The 24,558-nt window shown below is 39.8% G+C and overlaps 1 protein-coding gene across 5 annotated transcripts in view; it reads left to right on the top strand.

Moving 5' to 3' along the window:
- Positions 1 to 21,637: 21,637 nt before the first annotated feature.
- TENT2 (terminal nucleotidyltransferase 2) overlaps positions 21,638 to 24,558 on the top strand; it is a 65,303-nt gene continuing 62,382 nt past the window's right edge. For 2 of the 5 annotated variants that reach the window (XM_087430128.1, XM_087430131.1), the window contains exons 1-2: positions 21,639 to 21,926; positions 22,151 to 22,219. The gene's annotated coding sequence lies outside the window, so the exon portion shown is untranslated. Of the gene's footprint in view, positions 21,927 to 22,150; positions 22,220 to 24,558 lie in introns of all 5 variants that reach the window. The other 3 variants (XR_015552040.1, XM_087430130.1, XM_087430129.1) reach the window with 3 other exon arrangements.

The raw sequence follows: 24,558 nt of genomic DNA, 5'->3' as shown, positions 1-24,558 counted from the left end.
TACCAGGGAGAGCCTGTAGAGTAGAGGGCTTGGGAAAAGCGGTGGGCGGATTGGAGTGGCTTCTCCTTGGAAAACCAGAGGGAGCTATGGCAGATGGGTCTCGCTCATTCCAGAGGCTCCTGTGATTCCTGAGGGACTCCCCGTAGTGCTCCCTTTCTCCTTTTAATTATTACATTTTCTAAAGGACTCAGTGACACACAGCAGCCATGAGGACAAGCACAGGAGAATTCTCCCATTACACCTGTGCCCCCCAAGCAAAAGAAATAATATGTTTATGCAGGCCTGCTTTCATCCACCCCTTAAATGAGTCCCAATAATGAGACTGGCAGAAATGAAAACTTGGACAATATTCAGTGTGGGCATCGGTGTGGGCAAAAGGGACTCTCACACGCTGCAAGGGGGGTGTAAATTGGTACAACTACTATGAAGAGCAAATTTGCAATGTCTTCTGAAGTTTAAACTGCCCTAAACTGTGTATGTTGTAACAGTTTCATACAGACCTAGAAGATTGTTTTTCAAACTGCAGAGGGAGACCCAAAGGGGGGTCCAGAAATCAATTTAGTGTCTCTCAGCCAGCAATTTAAAAGAACATCGACTAAAACTAGGTAATATCAGAGGTCATTATTCATAGAAAGGGTAAGTATTGTTTCTCAGGAAACTTTGGTTTTGGTTATATATAACTGGTCACGACGAGACATAGGCTGGTCACAGTTAGAAATTCCTCATTGTGGGATGGGGTCAAAATACGTGAGAAACACTGCTCTTGGGAGACTCTTGCATGTATGCACGAGGAAACACGAATATAGCTATTTCTTGTAGCATTGATTATAATAGTGATCTATACTTCAGGAATAATCTCCATCAATAGATGAATCGAAAGCAGCCTTTTTATACAATGCAATATTGAACTCGGTCTAAATATATCAGCAAGCATATTTTTCTTCGGTTGAGGAAGATTCGCCCTAAGCTAACATCTGTGCCAATCTTCCTCTACTTTTTAGTATGTGGGCTGCCACCACAGCATGGCTGCTAACAGAGCGGTGTAGGTCCACACCTGGGAACGGAACCTGGGCTGCCAAAGCAGAGTGCCCTGGACTTAACCACTAAAGCCACGGGGGCTGGCCCTCAGTGTACATAAATCTCAAAAACAACATCAAGTGAAAAAAGCAAGTTGCTGAATATGTAAGTGTGATACCATTTACAAAAAACTTAAAAACCCACAAAACAATGCTACATGTTTTCACTATACTTATATGTATATACGAGAATAAAAACGACTGGAAAGGTATGTCATCCAATCTGAGAGTTGCTGCCTCTGGAGAGTAGGAAAGAGATTGAGACTGGGTGTGGGAACAAAGAAGATTTTATTTCTAATGTTTTTTTTAATTGAAAATGTTCTTGAGAAAAATATGATAAGATAATAATTGCCAATTTGGGGCAGTGAGTACACCACTGTCTGTCACATTTTTCTTTGTACTCGTTGTGGATCATACATATGATATTCCCCCCTCAAGAGATGGCGCTTAATTTCCCTCCCCTTGAGTCTGGGCTGGACTTGGTGACTTGCTTCTAGCAAATAGAATGTGGCAGAAGTGATGGAATGTCACTTCTAAGATTAGGAGAGTGGCTAGGACAGAGGGCTTCAGCTCGACCGTAGGTCCTCTCTCTGATTTCTCACCCTGGGGGACCAGCTGCCAAGTTGCATGAGCAGCCTCAGGGAGAGGCCCACGTGGTGAGGAACTGTACTCTTCCAACAGCCTTATGAGCGAGCTCAGAAACAGCTTCTCAGCCCCTTCAGATGGCGGCAGCCCAGGCCAACAGCCTGACCACAAGCTCGTGAGAGACCCTGACCCGGAACCATGTAGCTAAGCCACTCTCCGATTTTTGACCCTCAGAAATTATGTGAGATGATAAATGTTTATTTTTTAACGCTGCTAAGTTTTGGGGTAATTTGTTATGTAGCAGTAGATAATTAACAGAAGTTTTTCTCTGTACTTAAATTTTATCTAAAAAAATAAACACCTCTCAATAAATTAATGTCAATAAAGCTTTAAAATAGAACAAAGCAGAAAGAAACTATTAGAAAAGAAATTTCCTCTTTTTGGGGACCTCAGGGAGTCACAGAATGAAGGTCAAGAGTGTGAGCTCTGGGGCCGGCCCCGTGGCTTAGTGGTTGAGTGCGCGGCGCTCCGCTGCTGGTGGCCTGGGTTCGGATCCCGGGCACGCACGGATTCACCGCTTGTCTGGCCACGCTGAGGCCGCGTCCCACATACAGCAACTAGAAGGATGTGCAGCTATGACATACAACTATCTACTGGGGCTTTGGGGGAAAAAATAAATAAATAAATAAAATTATTAAGAACAAAAAAAAAAGAGCGTGAGCTCTGTGGCGGGGCAACCATGGCCCACAGCCTGCTCTGTCCCTCACTAGCTCTGTGACCTCGGGCAAGTCACCTAACCCGCCTGACCCCTCTGCCTTCAGTTTCCTCATCTGTAAAGTGGGAGTGATACTATTCCCGCCTCAGAGGTCTGCTGTGAAGATTAAATGAATTAACAAGTACAAGGCCATTAGAACAGCGCCTGACATATAGTAGGCGCTTTATACATGCAACTGTTATAATTTTCACTATTGTTTGAAGGAAAGGGACCTTAAAGATGATCTAATTCAGTCCCTTCATTTTGCAGGTGAGGAAAACAGACGTTCTTGGTTCAAGGGCTCAGAGCTACTTCTTCCTTGAAATGTCATTTCCGCGAGAATTTTCTTCTTCCTCACTTTATGTCAATTGCATTTACTGAATGTCCCAATTTGCGAGGATTTCTGCTGGGCTTCTTTACATACAGTACTTCATATAATCCTTAAAATACTGTAGCTATTCTTGCTATCTCCATTTTGCAAAAAAACAAAACCAAAAACAACCAAACTCTGGGAGCTTATCACTTGCTCACAGACCAGGGGGTGGTAAAGCCAGAACTCAAGCTCAGGTCTTTTGATAACAAGATTAGTGGCACAATGCCTTTCTTAACCAGTTAAAAGTATTTTATAATTGACTATTTTGATTATAAAGATCTTGTAGACTTCTTGGCCTATGACCTGATAGGATTCTAGAGCAGATGTTTTCTTTGTAGTCTTTTTTAGAGGTTATTGTGGGTCACTTTCACATTTTTCTGAGGATGATCAAGTCTGGGATCCTTAATTCATCCTTCCAAAGAACAAGACCTATTTCCTCAGAATGCATTGGTTGGTCTGTTTGATTTCAATAATATTCTTCTGCTTGGTTCCCTATTCTATATTCAAAAGAGGAACATTTCAGCTGACTACTAAAAATTGTTGAATCATCTAATGAGATTTAGCAGATTATGAAGAGGCTCAGGAAATACTCCTATTCTACTAAAACTAAACTGAAACCTAATGCAGTCAACTGTGATGTTGTAGTTTCGTCATTTGATTTTCACAACAACCATATGGAACATAGTAAGGTTTTTCCTTCTCTTACAGAGGAACCAGAATCTCAGGGAGTTGAAACGAGTTGCTCAGAGCAACACAGATTAGAAGGGGCAAAGTCAAGCCTAGAATTCAGGGCTCCCTGAGTGTCCTTTTCAAAACATCACTATAACTTTCTCCAATAATTCCACATCTGGGTCTGTAGCCTACAAAATTCTCCCAAAGTGTGCAAGAAGATATGTACAAGAGTGCTCATTGTAACATTATTCATTGGAAACCTGGAGACTACCTGAATATTCAACTATAGAAGGGTATTTTAAGAAATTATGGGGACCAACCTGGTGGTGTAGTAGTTTGCTCAGCATGCTCTGCTTTGGTGTCCCAGGTTCGGGGGTTTGGATCCTGGGTGCAGACCTGCACCATTTGTCAGCCACGCTGTGGTGGCGACCCACATACAAAATAGAGGAAGATTGGCACAGTTGTTAGCTCAGAGCTAATATTCCTCAAGCAAAAAAAAGAGGAAGATTGGCAACGGATGTGAGCTCAGAGCAAATCTTCCGCAGCAAAAAAAAAAAAAAAAAATGACACATCTATACTACGGAAGGGACTACACTAAGCAGCCATCTAAAACAATGAGACACACACACACACACACAGTGACATGAAGAACGGACAAACATAATTGTTTAATTAAAAAAAGCAAGTTGCAGAACAATGTGTGATTCCATTTTTATGTAAGGGAAAAAACCTTACAATTAATATGTCTGTGCATATAAAAAGGTGTGGAAAAACATATAATAAACTGCTAACAATGATAATCCTTGGGTAGAGAAAGCTGAGAGTAGGGGAGAAAAAAAGCACATGAACTCCACCTTATATTGTTTACATTTTTGTAACGGTTGTATGTTACTTTATACCTAAATGTTTTAGGTTGAATCATTACCAACTTTTTAAAAAGTTATTCAGCATCTCAAATATTCATTGAATTCTTGTTACATGTGTGCTCAGCACTCTGCCAGGGGTTAAAGAATTTACAAGGAAGTTCTCCTGAGGAAGTTAGCATCTGGCTGGAGGGAAAAGCAGAACTTGGAAAACGATACAAGACAGTTTATACTTAACTGCAGGAGAAGTGACCCATTAGTGTTCCAGAGAGGTACCTTTAAGGTACAGATGTCATTCTCTGGAGGTTGGAGGTTTTGTACAAGGGAAGTTGCCTCAGGTCCCAGATTTCCCTTACCTTGGGACCTAGTGTAACTTCGAGTATCACTAAAAGTCATAAATTGTGGGCCGACCCGTGGCTTAGTGGTTAAGTGCGCACGCTCCGCTACTGGCAGCCTGGGTTGGGATCCCGGGCGCGCACCGACGCAAGCTTCTCCAGCCATGCTGAGGCCGCGTCCCACATACAGCAACTAGAAGGATGTGCAACTATGACATACAACTATCTACTGGGGCTTTGGGGAGAAAAAGGAGGAGGATTGGCAATAGATGTTAGCTCAGAGCCGGTCTTCCTCAGCAAAAAGAGGAGGATTAGCATGGATGTTAGCTCACGTCTGATCTTCCTCCGAAAAAAAAAAAAATCATAAATTCTATCACTTGGGCTAATTAAACTGGAGTTATCTGTCCTTTATTCATCTATCATTTATAGTTCTCAAGGAGACAATTTGGTTGGTTTGTCTGGTGTTACTTGGCATCAACAGAAATTGGTCTACTGGACAGAAATTGGGTGATGCCACCTCAGAGGCAGCTGCTGTCTCCTATGCCTGGCCCAGAGAAGGTCATTTCTGGCTCCTGCACAGTTCTCCATCCCAGCTAAGGGAAACCGTGATGGCTAGGATGTCTGGGTTCGTTTTACTGACAAAGCAAGCTCTTTGAGCCACAGCACTTATACTTATAAGAACTGATTGATGCCGCTTTTCTTCATGGCAAATATTGTGGACTCCTCCTACAGCCTCTTTAGTCCAACAGGTCAAGGTGAGAATAGCAGAGGTAAAGGAAGAGCATCTTGGAGTAGAGCCAGGTTTGAGGAACATTAAGGAGAGGTTCGCCTCTACTAGCTGCCTCTCTCATGCAGCTGCTCTGTACAGTCGAACAGGTTGTACCTGCATAAGAGTGTCCGCGGAGGGAGTGAGGGCCCACAGTCAGGAGAGCTCTGCTCTCCACACATCGTGCAGTGCAGGCTGGTGTGGCTCTGGCGTGTGACTGGGGACTGTGGGAGGACTACGCCTTTTTCCAGCTAGCATAAAAGCTCCTCGTGGACTAGCAATGGCCTTATTCTTGGGATCACACCGGCTTGTAAACCCGCAAACTGCAGAATCGGAACTGAGAGCCACGCTGGAGGATATGGAGGGAGGGTCTTCAGAGGAAAACTTGAGTAAATATTTCCAACTTGAGCCTGGTACACAGTAGATATTGAATAAATATTTGTTACTTGAATTAATAGTGCTGGAGATAGAGTAGTGAGAAAAACAAAGTCTTTGAGCTTATGTAATAAATTAAAGTAAGATACAGAACAGTATGTACTATATATCATTTATACAAAGGGCATAATAAAACTGAGATGTGAAAACTCTATTACCCAGCAATTCCATTCCTAGGTATGTACCCTAGAGAAATTTGCGCAATTTGTACACCAGAAGACTTGTACAACACTATTAACAGCACATGTTTTTAATAGCAAAAACAGAAAATATAAACAAATCAAAACAAAACAAACCCCCCTAAACTGGAAATAACCCAAGTATCCACTAACAGGAGAATGTATACATTGTAGTATATTCATACAATGGAATTCCACACAGTGGTGAAAATTAATTATCTATAGCTACACACTAATTTGTGAATGATAGATACCATGCCTGGAGCTATGTCAGCCATCTTGACATTATGAGGGAAAGTCTTTACTTCGCTGAATCACTGAACCAAACGCTAGCAGCTGCCTGGCAAGTAAACTCCAATTAGTTTAGGTTATTGGTAGATTTTCTTGTTATTTGTATGTGTAAATATGCCTTATACATAATAGTTAACTGACAGGAAGTTTCAAAAATTATTGAGGAAGATAAATCAGGGGGACTTTTCAGTTCGTACTGTTGAAACTTTTTACATAAGGAGAATGTTCATGTATTATTCAGGTAATTTAAATTTGAGAAAATCTAACTGCAAGAAAGCCAAGAAATGGAGTGGTATACAGTAGATCACATGGGCCAGCTTCTTAATCTTTCTCAACCAAACTTTTATAATGTTTACTTAACTTGCCTTCCCCCAGATTTCCCCCAACAATCCACCCTTTCTTACTTAGGATAAAGGTCGAGCTCCTTAACGTGACCCAAAATGCTCTGCTTTCTCTGATTCCCAGCTCTATCTCACAACCGTCCTGTCGCTTGCTAACAAAGCTCCCGTGGCACTGGTCTTATTTTAGTTCCCCAAATGTTTCAGTTTCCCAGCTTTTGGGCCTTTATGCTGTTTCCGTTTCTGAAATGCTCTCTTTCTTTTTCTTCTCCTCCCTGGACATGACTAGCATCTCCATTCCATTCTTTCCATTCTTTCCTCATCTTCCCTGCCCTCCCAGCACTCCACCTCTCTCCCCACATTCTTTCCCTTTCTCACACAGGGTGGAAGAAGATCTTTTAGCAAAATAATGTACCCAAGTTGTACTGTGAGAGGAGAGCGATATTTGCAGGAAAAAAGTCATGTTTTTAGGATTTGTTTGTGTGTTTGTTTTTTAGGTCCTTCACACTAAAGACTCTGACAGGCCTAAGTCAAATAAATTGAAAGATTGGGAGGTCTCACAGCTGCCCTCCTAGGACTGTGCTAGGACAGGAGTCTCCATGGAGTTGACCACAGAGGACACTGACTGGATGGAGAGGATCCTGGGGATAGAGGGGAGGGGAAGAAAAGGAGAGAGAGAAGCAGATGAAAGGGAAAAAGGACCCCGGCACCCATCTGATGCTGTCTCTGTGTGGAGATAACCTCATGGAAAAAGTACAGAAATGCTTTGCACCATTCTCTGGACACTGTGTTCACGACTGGTTAGTTGGAAGACTGTTCTTTCTGGGGATAGATTGTATATGATTACTCTTCCAGACACTCGGGGAACAAAAGCAGGGTAACAGGGTCAGAATTTTTGACAGGCTGGTGGCCTGAAGAAGTGAGGGGAGGGGCCGGCCCCGTGGTGTAGTGGTTAAGTTCGGTGCACTCTGCTTTGGCGGCCTGGCTTCACAGGTCCGATTCCGGGTGCGGACCTACACCACTCACCAGCCACGCTGTGGCAGCGACCCACATACAGAATAGAGGAAGACTGGCACAGATGATAGCTCAGGGCTCATCTTCCTCAGGAAAAAAAAAGTGAAGGGACAGAGCAATTACTGGAACCCAGAGGCAGAGAGGTCTGTGTGAAAAAGGCTATCTGAGATCTCCAGTCACGGACACAGCCAGCCTACAGTGACACCACAGGGAGAAGGCTGAGGAATAAATCTCCCAACCGCTCTTTTCTCCCTCCCTCTGATCTTCCCCTGAGGCTCTGTTTTGGCCCAACTCAATGGCAGCCCAACAGGCAAGGGAACCAGGTGAGAAAGTCCATACAGATCAGCCTTTCGGGCAGAAAGCAGGGTGGGATGGGTGGAATGGATATACAGGGCACGTGGGAAACATCCAGCACAGCGCTGGTAGGTCTGTCCATCCCCTCCTCGGAGGGAAGAATCCAGGAAGTTGAATTATAACCACGAGGTTGCTCAGGGAGAATGGAATCACAGCAAGGAAAATGAGTTGGCTAATATCATTAAATCTGACATTCTAATAAATACATTCCTGAAATAGGGATCTTGCAGAGGCACTGGAAGGTTGAGTTGATATGTCAAGAGAATCACTGCTTCTTAGCACAGTCGTGCAATAATCGCCTTTCTATAGTTAATGGACTGTTCATTCTTGGGGTACATATCCTGGCACCTTTAGAAATTTCCAAATTACAAATTTCGTGACAGCATTTTCTTTTCTTGGATAAAATTTCGAGTTAGGAACCAGTTCTTAATTAGGCTGTTTCTCTTTTTCTAGAGCTCCAACACCGGCACTGAAAGTTGGCTTTCTTGTGGACACCATTTCCACAAAGAAATAATAATTTTAAAAAATCAATTCACAAGTGTCCCCATGTACACAAAGATAAGAAGAGAGCAATAAAGTCAAATTTTTGGGTGTATTCCAAGTAGTCAGATAGGCTCATTCAGTAGCCAGAAACTCTGTAAAAGTAGAATTTATATACACAGAATTCAAGTTCTTACCACAGAAGAATTACAAATCATTCCAAGACCAAGGGTCTACTGAACAATTGATTGTATTCATAATATTTCCATCCAATAAGGCCTCTCTAAGGTTATGTTCAGATTACTTTGACTGGGTTTGGATATTCGTAAAACTTTTAAATCTCCTATTAATTGAAAATCTCTTATGATGTATAATTTCTGACTTTTAAAAATTTTATCGTTATGTATAACATACATCAAGTATAAACAATAACAACAATAATAATAAGTGAACACCCAGGTGCCTACCATCCAGCTTAAGAAAGAATATTACCACTCTGTAGCCCACGGTCTGTCCCCCCACTATCTTATCCCTCTCCTTTCCTCTCTTTCCCCATGGGTATCTGCCACTCTGAATTTTGTATTTATCATTCCCTTGCTTTTCTTTATGGTTTTATCACATGATTGTAACCCTAAATAACAAATTGTTCAGGTTTACATGTTTTTTTTTTTTTTGTGAGGAAGATCAGCCCTCAGCTAACATCCATGCTGATCCTCCTCTTTTTGCTGAGGAAGACTGGCCCTGAGCTAACATCTGTGCCAATCTTCCTCCACTTTATATGGGACGCTGCCACAGCATGGCCTGACAAGCGGTGCTTCAGTGCGCGCCCGGGATCCGAACCCGGGCTGCCAGCAGCGGAGCGCGAGTACTTAACCGCTACGCCATGGGGCCAGCCCCTCAGGTTTACATGTTTTTGAACTTTATATAAATGGAATCATATAGTTCTTTTCTCCTGCAACTTGCTGTTTTTATTTTTCTCAACATACAGGTTTATGAAGTTCATCCCTGTTGACGTATGTGGCTGTAACTTATTTTCACTGCTGTATTATATTCCATTTTATGAACAAACTACAATTTATTCAGTTGCTTGTCAATGGATATTTGAGTTACCGTTTTTTTGCTATTTGAAATAATGCTGGCATTAACATAATTGTACATGGCTCGTGGGTACGAATTTCTTTACAGTATAGACTTAGGAGAGGAATTGCTGGATTGCAGGATATATACATATTCAACTTTATTTGAAATGCCATAATATTTTCCAAAGTGATTTTAAACAAAGTGGTTTTAATTACTAGAAGTATTTAAGATTTCTCATTGTTCCACATTCTTATCAATATTTGGTATTGGCATATTTTTAAATTTTTGCCAGGGATGTCATTCTGCAGATGGCTGAACATATCTTTGTAGTATTTTTATCTTTATATTTTTCATTTTTGAGTTCCACTTTAACCTCAATTTGAGGGTATCTTCTCATCACCTCCTCCCCTCACTTATACTTCTTAGCTATCGTTTTGAATGAATCTACTTTCCAGATGCTGACTACAGAGCTGGATAATATTAAGACTGGCCTGAGGAATAATATTGATTATTTAGCAGAGGGGCACTGTCTGGGAAGTGCATAGGCACCGTCTGATGTACTCGGGACCTCTTCTATCCTCTTTCCCTCAGTTCCACCCGTCCACTTCCCCAAACACCACCTTCTTGCCTGGGGGATCAAGCCCGTGTGACTTCCACGCCGCAGTCCCTAAAAGAAGCTGGCCTAACGTTCACAGTGTCATTTTAATACCAAGATATATGCCTCTGGGATGTGTTTAGAATTTGGAGCTACCTGTTGAATTCTGTGACAGCTAAAACTAAAATCTAAAAATTCCCTTCGGGACATGTTTCTTTTTTTTTTTTAGTTTTTTGTTTATTGCAGTAACATTGGTTTATGACATTGTAAAAATTTCAGGTGTACATCATTGTACTTCTATTTCTGCATAGATTACATCATGTTCACCACCAAAATACTAATTACAACCCATCACCACACACATGTACCGAATTATCCCTTTCACCCTCCCCCCTCCCCCCTTCCCCTCTGGTAACCACCAATCCAATCTCTGTCCCTATGTGTTTGTTTATTGTTATTATCTACTACTTAATGAAGGAAATCATACGGTATTTGACCTTCTCCCTATGACTTATTTCACTTTGCATTATACCCTCAAAGGACATGTTTCTTATTGACCTACTTTATTATTACTAATGCTGAAGTTCAACTTGGAGTTCCCTCCTTACGGTAGCAACCACGGTGGTCAAGTGCACATTGCAGGGTGAGTCAGAGGATACTTCTTACTCAGTGATCCCATGCATATTCTCAGTTTCGCCTAAAAACAAAAGTTCTGGTAACTGGGGGCAGGTGGTGGTGGGAGGGAAGGAATCCTGGCTATTAGTAGTGATTAAGGCTAAACATGATAATACTCAGGAAAAGATGAAATGGACAGTATCTGAATTGAAGTTTAACCAATCTTAATAAATACTAAGAATTTAATCCTCACATCAAAGAAGTAGATGTTATTATAATATCCCCATGAAGGTAAGGGAACTGAGATGCGGAGATGTTCAAGTAACCTGGCCAAGGATCTCATCTGACTGTATTAGCTACACAGACAAAATACATAGGCAAATAGACTTTTTGTTTTTGAAGGATGCCAAGACTTTGAAGTTATTTTTCTTTTCTTATTTTATTCTATTCATATTTCTATTTTCTGTAAACCAGAAGCCCCACTCCAAATGCTTATTCTTAGATTTCTGGCAGCTTGGACATCTATCCAGAGGATTGGAATTTCAGTCACTTTTTTTCTTCAAAGTACTTGCTTGTAGGTGGCAGAGTTACTTTCAAACCCTACTTTGCATTTTTTTCTGGGGAATATTAGAAAAAGCCATCTGGTTACCATTACCCTGAAAAATTCTTCTCTGAGTGGAGCTTCCTAGGAAGATATTGTAAGAGAAGAGGGTGTGGTATAAAGCTAGGCAGAATACAAACAGAAAAATTTAGCAACTGAAGTATCACATTCTGATACTTATGAGAATTACCTTTCTGCACAATAAGTTCACTTTTCTTCCAAACATTTTCTTCCCTTTTCCTTTTGAAGAAAGTTTCTTTTGAATGAAACCCTGTTTCTCGATAACACTTTTCCAGCTCTTGCTGAGGTTTAATCTTGTTCACATACTGCTTGTTTGGTTTTGAACTTTGGGCTCCTTTTCTAATTAGCTGTCTCATCTTTTCAGATTTTCATTAAGACCACCCTCCACCTCTCAAATAGTGACATTCTTGTTGTAACTATTTGCCTAGAAGAGAATCTGGCAAATAATGACTGCTCAGCAAATATTTGTTGATTGGCTGAACGACTGATTAAATGAATGAACACATGAACTGGTGAGTGAAAACCTTCCCAGGAAGGAAAGAAACAAGATCCAGGAGAGTAAATGTGAAACAAATCCTTACTGATGAACTTTGAAAAGAAGTGTTTGTGATATTGATTTCATTCTTTTACATTTTCCTAGAATTTGTTAACTTTTATATAACCTTGAAAAGTCTACATGTCTATATAATTTCAGGACTCAGCTTAGAAAAATCAAATGCTATTCTAAAAATGACTATTGGGTCAATGAAAAAAATTAGTTTTTTTTTTTTTTGTCTAATTGACTCATTTCATTGCAGTTATTCTATCCAGCTATTTGGAACCTGCCACTAAGAAAGATTTTTAGATCCTTATCCCCTAGTAAATTACTTTTCCATTCACAGAATTTACCTTTTACTTTGAATCTCCTAGAATATTATCTTACATTGTATGATTCTTTAGTTTTCAAAGTAATAAAAGTTAAAGACTGTGATATTAAGCTGGGCCATATTTAATCACACTTGTTAAACAAACATTCATGATGACAAAAATTGAGATATTGATTGGCATTTATTTTAATTCTTATTTTTGTCTTCATAAAATTAACCTTTTAAAAGGCAACTTTCAGGCTCACAGACTTTAATTATATTGCATCCTGTGAATTTTAATTTTTTACTTCCTTAATATATTTCTATATTTTCCAAAATTCCTCCAATAAGACTTCATTACTCTTGTAATCATAGAAAGTGATAAATTCCATTAACCCCTTTCCTCACCAAATCAGTCATTTATCACTCTGAGCAAATTGGTACTCAAATTTGTATTTTATGATAGTAATTTCTAAAGTTCAGCATGAGAACCTATGGCAGTATTTCAACCTGAAATTTCTAAGGGCTCTATCCAGGTGAATGCGTAGAGAACGACACTCACAGTGTAATTGTTAGAATTTGCAATTGCCTTCTTTACTGTGCTGTCTCTTCTCAGGCAATATTTAAGTTGAAATTACATGCCAATATACTAAAATTACTTAGCACATATTAATTTTTTCCATCTTTATTTTAATACATGCATTGTTTTCTTACATGTAAAATGAGGGGCAGGGATAACTGCTGAACTTCGTTTTAGTTCTAATACTCTGTAATCGTTCGCTGAGATTGTTCTACAATAAGTTCATTAGAGACAGAATTATGGAGTAGTGTATTTTGATTTCCCAAGAACACTGTTAACTCAATAGTTCTCAAATTGCATACTGATGAGAGCACTTTGAAAGTACCCGTGACACGTGAAGGATCACACTGGATAGTGAGAATCTGGTAAGTCTGAAGAGTTTTAATACTGTAACAGTCATCTAACTCTATCCTATACCTCTGGTTTCAGTCACTCCTTCCTGATTAGAAAGACATCTATGTATCTCCATGTGGCATTACTTAAAGAAGAGGAACTTCCTAGAATTTCTTTCAACCTTCTGTTTCTCTAACTGTAGAACCCAGTTTATAATATAGACTCCATTAATGAAATCTTATCCAGTTACTTCAGGACTTGCATACACATTACCAGGGTAATCAGGATGTCTGCGTGCTGTTCTTCTTTTTTTTTTGGTGAGGAAGATTGGCCCTGAGCTAACATGTGTGCCAATCTCCCTGTATTTTGTATGTGGGACGCCACCACAGCATGGCTTGGTGAGCGGTGTGTAGGTCTGTGCCCAGGATCTGAACCCTCGAACCTAGGGGCAGCTGAAGCAGAGTGTGCGAACTTAACCATTAGGCCACCATAGCAGCCTCTGTGCCCTGTTTTTTAGAAGGGGCGGTTGCCTTTGGATGCATTATGAATTAAAAAAAAAATTATATTACAGACATTTTCTTTTCAAGCCTATTTTCAATTCCTCTGAAGGGAGCCAGTATAACCTGGTAGTTAAGCAGCTAAAACCAGCAAGCTTGGAAACAAACAAACCTAAGTTTGTATCCTAGCTGTACTTTCCAACTACTTCCTGACCTTGGACAAGTTACTTTACAGCTCTGATCCTCAGTTTTGTCATTTGTAAAACAGGGATAATAATAGAACTCCTTTTGTAAACTTGTTTATGAGGAATAATTACATGCCATACAGAAAGCACTTTGCGTTCCATTTAGTCAAGCGATATTTATTGAGCACTGACCATGTGCCGGGCGCTGTGCCAAGCTCCTGTCTAACTCAAGGCTGTTCTTTTTCTTCCCTCAAATTTTCATCTAACTTCTACTCCTTTAGGTCTCAGCTTAAATGGCACTTTCTCAGGGAAATCCTCTGTATCAGTTCAGATTCTCCAAGAAGTGAATGCCAAGATAGAATTAGACATGCAAGAGATTTATGAGAGGAGATCCCTGTGGAAGATAAAGGGGAGGAAGCAAGAGTAAGCAGGAAAGCCTCCGACTCCAATGCAAGTCTGACATCTATTGAAGGAGAGGAGGAAGGAAGGAGAATTGAGTAGAAAAAGACTGGAGCACCGTTCTGAGGAAGTTTTGACTAGGCCAATGGGGAGTTCCAAGCCAGAATTGCCCATCAGAGGAGTCCTGTGTCCTGCAGGAATGGGATGGCGCTAGTACCTCAGCTGTGTTCGGTCATTGGCTGGTTGCAGCTCAGGAGAGGCATAGCTTCAGCTCCAAACGGTAGATCCGGAGGGGCTGCAGCTGGGGTGTCAGCCAACTGTGCTCCTTACACAGGAGATCGGAGCTGCGCATGTCCGTAGGCATCACACCCTCCATAATAGGTTAGCTCCCCTGCTTATGTGCTCTTACGGAAACATGCATTTTCCTTTTCCCAGTTACCACTGTTAAAATTAAATTTTTGTTTTCCAAATTTGTAAAGATTATTCTCTCTGAACTTTAAGCTACGTGAGGGTAGGGACTGGGTCAGTCTTATTTACCGCTGCATCCCCAAGATGCACCAGATGACATGGCAGATAATAGGTACAAAATATAACAGTAGTCATTATTTTTATCCACTCTCTCTATTCTATTCCACACCTTACCGCATCCAAACCAAACTACTGCAGTCTCACACTGCAGCATAAATTGCAGGTTTCAGCTTAATGTTATTTTCTCTGGAGCATCTTTATTTCATTTTATTTGTCTTAGGGAGAGGTTGCATCTTTATTTTTAATATATATCAAAGCTTTATCAAAAGTGGTGAAGCTTTGAAGATGGACTTTTGAATGTACTAAAGTACGTTCATGCACAAGGAAAGCAGAGCTCCCAGCACCTCACTGTAAATGCTTTCATTTCTTCAGTGGGTAGATTCTGAAGAGTCTCTCTTCTGGGCCAAGACAGCCATGTAGACTGGTGCACTGTCAGCTTCTCTCTAAATAACCTGTGTCTTTGCCCCCATCTCCTTTCCAAAAAGCAAAAATTTCAACAGATATAGCAGAAAGTATTAGGGAGATGAGGAGGATGCAAATTAATAAAGCAAGGAAGAAGTAACCTAGAAGTTGTAGATGACTCCACATCACAGAAGAGCTCAAGACGCCAATCACATGCCAGATATAAAATTGATAACCACAAAAACCACATCATCAAAAGCCCCCAAGTCCCTTACTGCTGCCCTTCTTCCCTGACTCTGCCCCAAAGCTGGGGGTCGAGTGTGGGAGGGGCATATACTTTGCTAGCGGAGCAGGCATAGATTGCTGGAGTCAAAATATCTAGATTCAAAGCTTGTCTTTGGCATTATTTGTGGGACACTAAGCAAGTTACTTTACCTCACGGAGACTCAGTTTTCTCACATGTACAGTGAGGATAATGAAAGCAGCAATCTGTAGTAAACTCCCAATAAATCTCTCTATTGTCAACTCTTGTTAGGACTTGTGAAATACCCTGCTCCAGCCATTTTCAAAATCCACAGACATTTTCAGGAGTCATGAGATCAAAATTATTCTCATAATAATACTAAGAATTTATTTACCTTTTTCATCGTTGCAACATTTGCTTTGATGGTTCAAAAGCAAATTATTGCACACCAATTCACACCCACTAAGATGGCTATAATCAAAGACAATAAAAAGTATTGGCAAGGATGTGGAGAGACTGGAACCCTCATACACTGCTGATGGGAATGTAAAGGTGAAACCACTTTGGAAAAGAGTTGGCAATTCCTCAAAAAATTAAACACAGAATTACTATTTGACCTAGCAATTTCCTCCTAGGTATACACCCAAGATAATTGAAGACATACGTTTAAACAGAAACTTACACATAAATGTTCATAGCAGCATTATTCATAACAGCCAAAAAAGTGGAAAAAACCCGTGTACCTGACCTGATGAATGGATAAATAAAATGTGGTATATCCATACAATGGAATATTGGGCTGATTAAGACTTTTGTAGGAGTTGTCCTGTGCATTGTTAGGATGTTTAGCAGCATCCCTGGCTTCTACTCCTTAGATACCAATAGCAACTACGCCCACTCCCAAACTGTGACAACCCAGAATGTCTCCAGACATTGCTAAATGTCCTCTGGGGGCAAAGTTGCCTTCAGTTGAACACCACTGGCACAAATCAACAGTCCCTATGTTCCTCACTGCCATTCTCTTGCAGTTTAAAAAATAATTACAATTTTACTTCAGAATGTTTTTAATGAAGCAGTAAAAATTATTAATTCAATTAAATATTCACTCTTTTTTTTGGGGGGGGGAGATTAGCCCTGAGCTAACACCTGTTGCCAATCCTCCTCTTTTTTGCTGAGGAAGATTGGCCCTAGGCTAACATCCGTGCCCATCTTCCTCTACTTTATGTGAGTTGCCTGCCATCGTGTGGCTTGATGAGTGGTGCGTAGGTCAGCACCCGGCATCCAAACCTGTGAACGCCTGGCCGCCAGAAGCGGAGCGCGCGTGGACTTAACCACTATGCCACTGGGCTGGCCCTAAATATTCACTCTTGAATTCACGTCTTTTTAAATATTCTGTATGAGAACATAGAAAGTATTCGTAAGGCCCTTTTCTGCATACCAAAGAACTATGATTGTCTCAAGGAAAAGCACTCGTGGGATTGTTTGAGTTGCAAGCTGAACTAGCTGCTTTTATTATAGAACATCATTTTTTATTAAAATATCTATTGACAGACAAATTGGTTATTTAGAGTTGGGTATCCGGCAAATATTTTCTCAAAAATAAATGAAGTAAAACTATCAGTTCAAGGAAAACAATTGATAGTATTTGTCACTGATATAATTTAGCTTTCAACAAAAATAAGATTTTTTTAAGGGTTACATCATCACTATGATCTTGACAGCTTCCAAATACTTAAAGATTCTTCTGATGAGATTGGACGTGATATTAACAAACATGATTTTTTGATAGCGTAGGATGAAATAGGTCAACATTTGGAAGATCTGCATAACTCACTGAACCAATATTTCCAACTGACCCCTGTAGGTAGGATGTTAAAATCAGACATAGTTTAAATGATTCATTCAATGTGCAAAGTGGACCAATAGGTTTTTCTTTTCTTTTCTTTTTTTAATTTACCAGCTTTTTTCAGGTATAATTGACACAAAATAAGTTGTACATGATTTTACATATGAAAACACACATGAAATTATCACAACAATCGAGATAATGAACATGAATATCAGTCCCAAAATTTCCTTGTACTTCTCTGCAATCTTTCCAGTTTGCCCCTCTCAGCCCTCCACCTCCACCCTCCCATTTTCCAGGCTACCAATGACTTCCTTTTTCTCACTAAAGATTAGTTTGCATTTTCTGGCATTTTATATAAATGGGATCAAATAGTATGTACTATTTTTTGGCTGGTTTCTTTCACCGATCATAATTATTTTGAGAGTCATCCATATTGCGTGTATATCAATAGTCAATTTTCTTTTATTCTGAGTAGTATTCCATTGTATGGCTATATCATGAATTGTTTGTCCATTCACTTGTTGATGGACATCTGTGTTGTTTCCAGTTTTTGCCTATTATGAACACAGTTGCTATGAACATTTGTGTACAAGTCTTTATGTGAACACATGCTTTCATTTCTTTTAGACAAATACCTAAGAGTGGAATGCCTGGGTCACATGTTTAACTTTTTAAGAAGCTGCCAAAGCATTTTCCAAAGAGCTTGTACCATTTTACATTCCCATTAGTGGTGTATGAAAGTTTCAGTCACTCCACATTCTCACTAACACTTGGTATGGATAGTCTTTTTATTTTACCATTAAATAGGTAGGTAGTGGTATTTCATTGCATTTTTAATTTGTATTTCCCTAATAACTCACGATGTTGGATATCTTTTTATGTGCTTATTTGCCATTTATATGGCTTCTTTGGTGACGTGTCTATTCAAACTTTATGTCCATTTGTTTACTGGATTACTTATTCTCTTATTATTGAGGTATGAGAGTTTTTTAAAATATACATTCTGGACATAAATTCTTTATCAGATATGTGATTTGCAAATATCTTCTTCAGTTTTGGGCTAGTCTTTTCATTCTATTAACGGTGTCTATGGAAAAGAAGTATTTAATTTTGAAGAAGTTCAATTTATCACTTTTTTTCTTTTAAGGATAGTGCTTTAGGTATCATATCCAAGAAATCTTTGCCTAGCCTAAGGTCACAAATATTTTTTCCTGTTTTCTGCCACAAGTTTTAAGTTTTATATTTAGATCTATGATCCATTTTGTGTTTTCACATATAGTATGAGATTTTATTTATTTACTAATTTTTGCCTATGAATATCCAAATGTTCCAGCATTATTAGCTGAAAAGTCTTTCTTTTCTCCACTGTATTGCCTTTGTCCCTTGTTGAAGGTCAATTGATCATATAGACATGTGGGACTTTTTTTGAACTCTATTCAGTTTCACCCATCTGTTTCTTTCTCTTTATACCAATTCTATACTATCTGGATTAATGTAGCTTTATAAGAAATATTAAAATCAGATAGTGTAGTATAAATTCTCCAACTTTTTTCTTCTCTTTCAAAGTTGTTTTGGTTATTCTAGGTCCTTTGCATATCCATGTAAATTTTAGAGTTATCTTTTCAATTACTAAAGAAAGCTTGCTGGGATTTTGATTGAGATTGTGTTGAATCTATAGATCGATTTGGGGGAGAACTGACATTTTTACAGTATTGAGTTTTCTGACCCATGAACATAGTATATCTTTCTGTTTGACTCTTCTTAAATTTCTTTCAGTGTATTTTGTATTTTCAGTGTACAACTTGTCTAGCTTTTATAAAACTTATCCCTAAGTATTTCATATTTTTGATGTTATTTTAAATGATATTTTTAATTTCAATTTCAGATTATTCATTGTTTGTATAATACAAATACAAGTGACTTTTGTATATTGATTTTTTATATCCTGTAGTCTTACTGATTTCATTCAAAAGTTCCAGTAGCTTTTTCTAGATTACATAGGATTTTTCACCCTAGATCATGTCATCTGCAAGTAAAGCCAGTTTTACTTCTTCCTTTCCAATTTGGATGCCTTTTATTTCTTTTTCTTGCCTTATTGCACAGGCTAGGCCCCCCGGTACAATGCTGAAGAATTTCTGAGTGCATAAATCCTTGCCTTGTTCCTGATCTTAGAGTGAAAGCATTCTGTTCTTTACCACTAAGTGTGTTGTTTTTTATAGATGCTTTCTATCAAGTTGAGTAATTTTCCTTGTATTCCTAGGGATGGATATTGGATTTTGTCCAACGCTTTTGTTTCATCTATTGAAACAATCATATAGTTTTCCTTTCTTAGTCTTAGTTAATATGGTGAATTATATTGTTTGATTTTCCAATGTTAATTCAACCTAGCATTTCTGGGATAAGCCTCCATTTGGTCATGATGTATTATCTTTTTTATACATTGTGGAACAAAAATAGCCAGAATTTTGTTAAGAATTTCTACATCTATGTTTATAGGGATATTGGTCTGTAGTTTCCTTTTCTTGTACCATCTTGGGTTTGGGTATCAGAGTAATGCTGGCCTTGTATTTCCTCTTCTTCAACTTTCTGGAGGACTTTTGTAGAATTGGAATTACTTTTTCCTTTAAAAATATACCATGTTAACACCATAAAAAAGAAAGCTGGAGTGGATGTATTACCATCAGACAAATTACACTTTAGATCAAAGAATATTACCAGGCAAAAAGAGGATCATTTATAAAGTGGATCATTTCATAATGACAAAATAATTTTCATAATCAATTTCATTAAGGATAAATTAATCTTAATAATAGAACAATTCTAAATGTCTATGCATCTAATAGCACAGCTTCAAAAATACATGAAGCAAACACTAATAGAACAGCAAGAACTAGAAAAATCCATAATAACAGTCAGAGATTTCAATACTCCTTTCTTAATAATTAATAGAATGAGTAGACAAAAAATCCACATGTGCTAAATCCTCCAGTATTTAGAAGATTTGAACAATAATATCAACCAACTTGATGTGATTGACATTTGTAGAACATTTCACCCAACAACTGCAGAATACACATTTATTTTAAATGCACACTGAACATTTGCCAATACAGATCATATTCTGGGACACAGAACAAGTCTCAATAAATTTAAAATGATTCAAATTATACAAAGTATGTTATCTGATCATAATGGAATTAAATGAGAAATCAATAACAGAAAGATATCTAGAAAATCCCTCAATATTTCGAGACTATATGACACATTTACAAATAACCCATGGGTCAAAGAAAAAGTCTTTAGGGAAATTAGAAGGTATTCTGAAATGAAGGAAAATAAAAACACAATATATCAAAATGTGTGGGATGCAGCCAAAGCAGTACTTTGAGGGACACTTAGCCCACCAAATGTCTGTATTACAAAAGAAGAAACATCTCAAATAAATGACGTCAGTTTCCAAGTTAAGAAAACTAGAAAAATCAATTAAAAAAAACTTTAAAAATTAAAAAAAAAGAAAAGGAAATAAATCTAAGAGCAGAAATCAATGAAATAAAAAACAAAAACAACAGAGAAAATCCATGAAAGCAAAAGCTGGCTTTGAGATTTGAGATCAGTAAAGTTGATAAGCCTCTCCCCAGATTGATCAGGAAAAAAGAAAGATGACATAAATTACCAATTTCAGGAATGAGAGGGGCGAGATTCTATAGATACTAAAAGGACAATAAAGGAATATTGTTAACAGATTTACAGCAATAAAGTCAACAACTTAGATATTTTCACAACTATTAAAGTTCACTCAAGGAGAAATATTAAATATTTGTGGAATTGGGGAATGTTAGCTATTACTATGGGCAGGGCGCTGAGTCCAGGCTTTAGAGATAAATAAGGCATTTTCATCCCCAAGCAGATCTCAATTCACTGCAGGGGAAAAACATCAAATAAAGCTTAATACCGATCGGCGCAGAAGAGTTAGGAAAAACTGGGTCAGGAAAAGCTTCTCTGGGGAGGAGTCACGCGGCTGAGACACGAAGGATCAGTAAAAAAATGTTTATCAGAACAAGAGCTGCTGTGCGTGAGCTTGGGCAGGGGCCCAGAGCAGCCCTCAGCGGCCAGCCCTCTGCCCACTGCCCAATCCCCCTTGTCTCAGCAGCCCCAGCCCTCTGGCCACCAGCTCCCGCTCGCTGGGAGCCGAGCGGGCACCTCCCCCCAAGCCGGGACTCGCAGCAGTCGTGCGCCTGCGCATTAGAGCAAAGAGCTCCTAGGCGGGGGCGAGGCGGCTGCCGGAAGTGTAACCTCTTGCTCCCTGCTCGCTGTTCCCATCCGGGGTCACGTCGGTCTTCCGGGTGTTTCTGACAGGGCTTTCGACGCCGCTCTTTGGGCGACTTTTTGGTCTTCCGCTTCTTGCTACTGCCCCCACCTCCCACACCCGTCCTGGCCCTGCCTCTTCTTGTGTCGCTCCTCCCCGGCCGCCGATCCCGGAGTTCAGATCGCAGTTAGGGTCCGGAGCCGGGCCCGACCATTCCGCGGGCCACTGCCTCCTCTGGTTCGGGCGAAAGCCACGACCGTGCTGCCCCCGCTTTGGAGCTCCCGGGCGGGCAGTGCCGGGGGACCCTGTGCAGCCCTTCCGCAAGGACGCCGTGAGTTAGGGGGCTTCGGAGAGGGGCGCCGCCGTGTGGGCCCAGGCCGGGGGCGGGGCACGGGGAACTTTTCCTGAAACTGTGCAGTTGTGCTTCGCGTGGGAGGTTCCGGCCGTTTCTCTGAGATCCCAGACTGTTGGGCGGCCCCCGGCTGCGGGACTTGCTGAGGAATCTCAGGACCGCTTCCTTGTCCCACTCCTTTCTCTTCCCCGCCCCGTCCTCAGTCTAGGACCGGAAAGGAAGATTGCCTTGGGACCCCTCCATGGTGTTTCAGAGGGTGGTGAAGAACTAAGGTAAATATCTGGATTAGTAATTTAAAACTTGGGGCTTTTCATTAAATGGGCGCCGCTGCACAGGAAAGTGCGCGGGTTAGGACTCGTCAGATTGTCGCACACCCGCCCCACCCCTCGGCCCCTGTGGGTGGCTCTTCGTCTCTCTCTGGGCCAGAACGCGAGGGGTTTATGTGCCTCTCAACTTCTGGATTAGCCGCGTAACCCGTCTTGTTTTGTCTCTCTCCGCTCTTTGTGTAAAATTGCGGTCGTTTGTTTAGTTTGCGTGTACCAACAGGGGGAACAAAACAGAAACTGTAAAACTCAAGCTAAATTGGCAACGGGTAACGCATGTGTGATATATGGTTTTGTGAGGAAAGATCATGACTGAACGCTGTCTGTGTGTTTGTATTACACGTAACATACTGTTTTTGTAAATACCATCGTATCGTGTGGTTTATTACCGCAAGGCTGTGAACGTGTGTTGATGAACAGCCAAAAGGCTCTTAATGGGTGCTGATTAATAGCCAGTAATAGTAACATTATTTTGTCGGTGTGGTAGCCCCAATTATGTCTGATCTGGAAATGTTGTCTAACAGGCTCCACGTGAAACAGTCCATTTATCATTCGTTTTAGAAATGTCCGTTTGGAACCCTGTGACTAGATTATTTGTTAACACTTGGATGGAGTCTAATTCTTAATAAACAGGAACGTTTTTTTCAAAACGTAGAGGTGGTTTTGACAGGGAGCGAGCAGGATTTAGGAACTGGACTTAGTGCTGGTGGAGAAAAGAAGTGAGTTTAGGAGATCAAATGCGTTTGGACAAAGTGGACAGATAACTTGGTTTAGCCACTGCAGTTCTGGTTTTTATACTAGCTAGATTCTGCTTTCCAGAGAATCCTGATGAAGGAATTATGTAACCTTGAGTGTTCTCTAATTCATTGGAGGAGAGATCAAGTTTAGGACAGAAATTCCAGGTTGTAAGTTACAGGACCAGATACTATATCGCTAGGAATTACTTTATAAACTACTCCATTACAGCCTTGTCTCATGTTCAGTTATTTACAAATAAACCTGTATAATTTCCCATTGGGTCAACGTTAGTCAAGAGATTCTCTCCTTAAGGCAAGAACCAATGCAACAGTTGTAAAACAGTTCAAAATTTACCTCGATTATTCTGTTATAAAGTACAGATTGAGACACTGGTAACTTTCCAGCTAAGAAAAATAGGATACCGCCAATATCTCAATTTTATTTATTGATGTGGAGTAGTGTTTTATATAGATCATTCTCTACTTAGTGAAGAAGTCTTTCATTCAGAAAATAAAGAAAAAGATTCAAAATTTTGTGGAGGTCCCATTAATTTTGGTACAGTAATAGTTTTGCTGGATTTTATACTCTTAAACTCTATTCTGTTTTAAAAATGTTCCCTTATATTGTTTACGATAGATTATTATTTTGGCGTCATTTTTATCTTCATCAAAATCAGTGTTGAAGGGGCTGGCCCAGCAGAGTAGTGGTTAGGTTCTCCCGCTCTGCGCCTTGGAGCCAGGGGTTCCCCTCGTTTGGATCCTGGGCGTGGACCTACGCACTGCTCATCAAGCCCATGCTGAGGCAGTGTCCCACATAGAGCAACTAGAAGGATGTACAGCTATAACCTACAACTATCTACTGGGGCTTTGGGGAGAAAATAAAAAAGGAAAAAAGGAGGAAGATTGGCAACAGATATTAGCTCAGGGCCAGTCTCCCTCAAAAAAAAAAAAAAAATCAGTGTTGAAATGTGTTAGAAAAAATATTAGAAAGAGGAATTGAAATTCATGGGCTTTTGGTTTACTTCCCTATCTCTAGATGGTTGTACGGGATACCTATGTTGGGGAGCATTGAATGCCATTGGTTACATTCCCTAGGAATGATCGTCTCCACTTCGAGGGCTAGCCTGGTTAAGAGTCAGACTTGAGGGCTAAGATTCATATTGAGGAGTACCCAACAGATACGTTGTTTTGGAGGGACTCTAAAAGCTTTGATGCTTATCTGGAAATTTAGGATATGCTGAACTCGATAACTGCCCTAAAGTAAACTTTTTGGTTATAGAATCATTCCAAGCTTTTAAGCCTTGGATAATTTGGTTATTAGAGTACTTCTGGGCCACAAGACATCTTTTGACTTATTTTGGATCTTACCATGTAATGATATAGAAATAAGGTGAGGTCTGGGTTATTATGTCATTTTGGTTCTTCAAGTCTGAATGCTTGTGTTTAAGACTTTATTTGGTTCCAGAAGAAAAACACAAGCATAGTATTTATAAGTATAAACAAAGTGTGTAGAATTTTAACTATGAACTGAATTAAATAAATATGAAAATA

The sequence above is a fragment of the Ceratotherium simum genome, chromosome 4, assembly GCF_057802395.1.
Source record: "Ceratotherium simum simum isolate JZ-2026a chromosome 4, ASM5780239v1, whole genome shotgun sequence".
In the NCBI taxonomy this organism is placed as follows: Eukaryota; Metazoa; Chordata; class Mammalia; order Perissodactyla; family Rhinocerotidae; genus Ceratotherium; species Ceratotherium simum.
The sequence above is the reverse complement of the archived record's forward strand: the minus strand, read 5'-3'. Positions and strand labels throughout refer to the sequence as shown.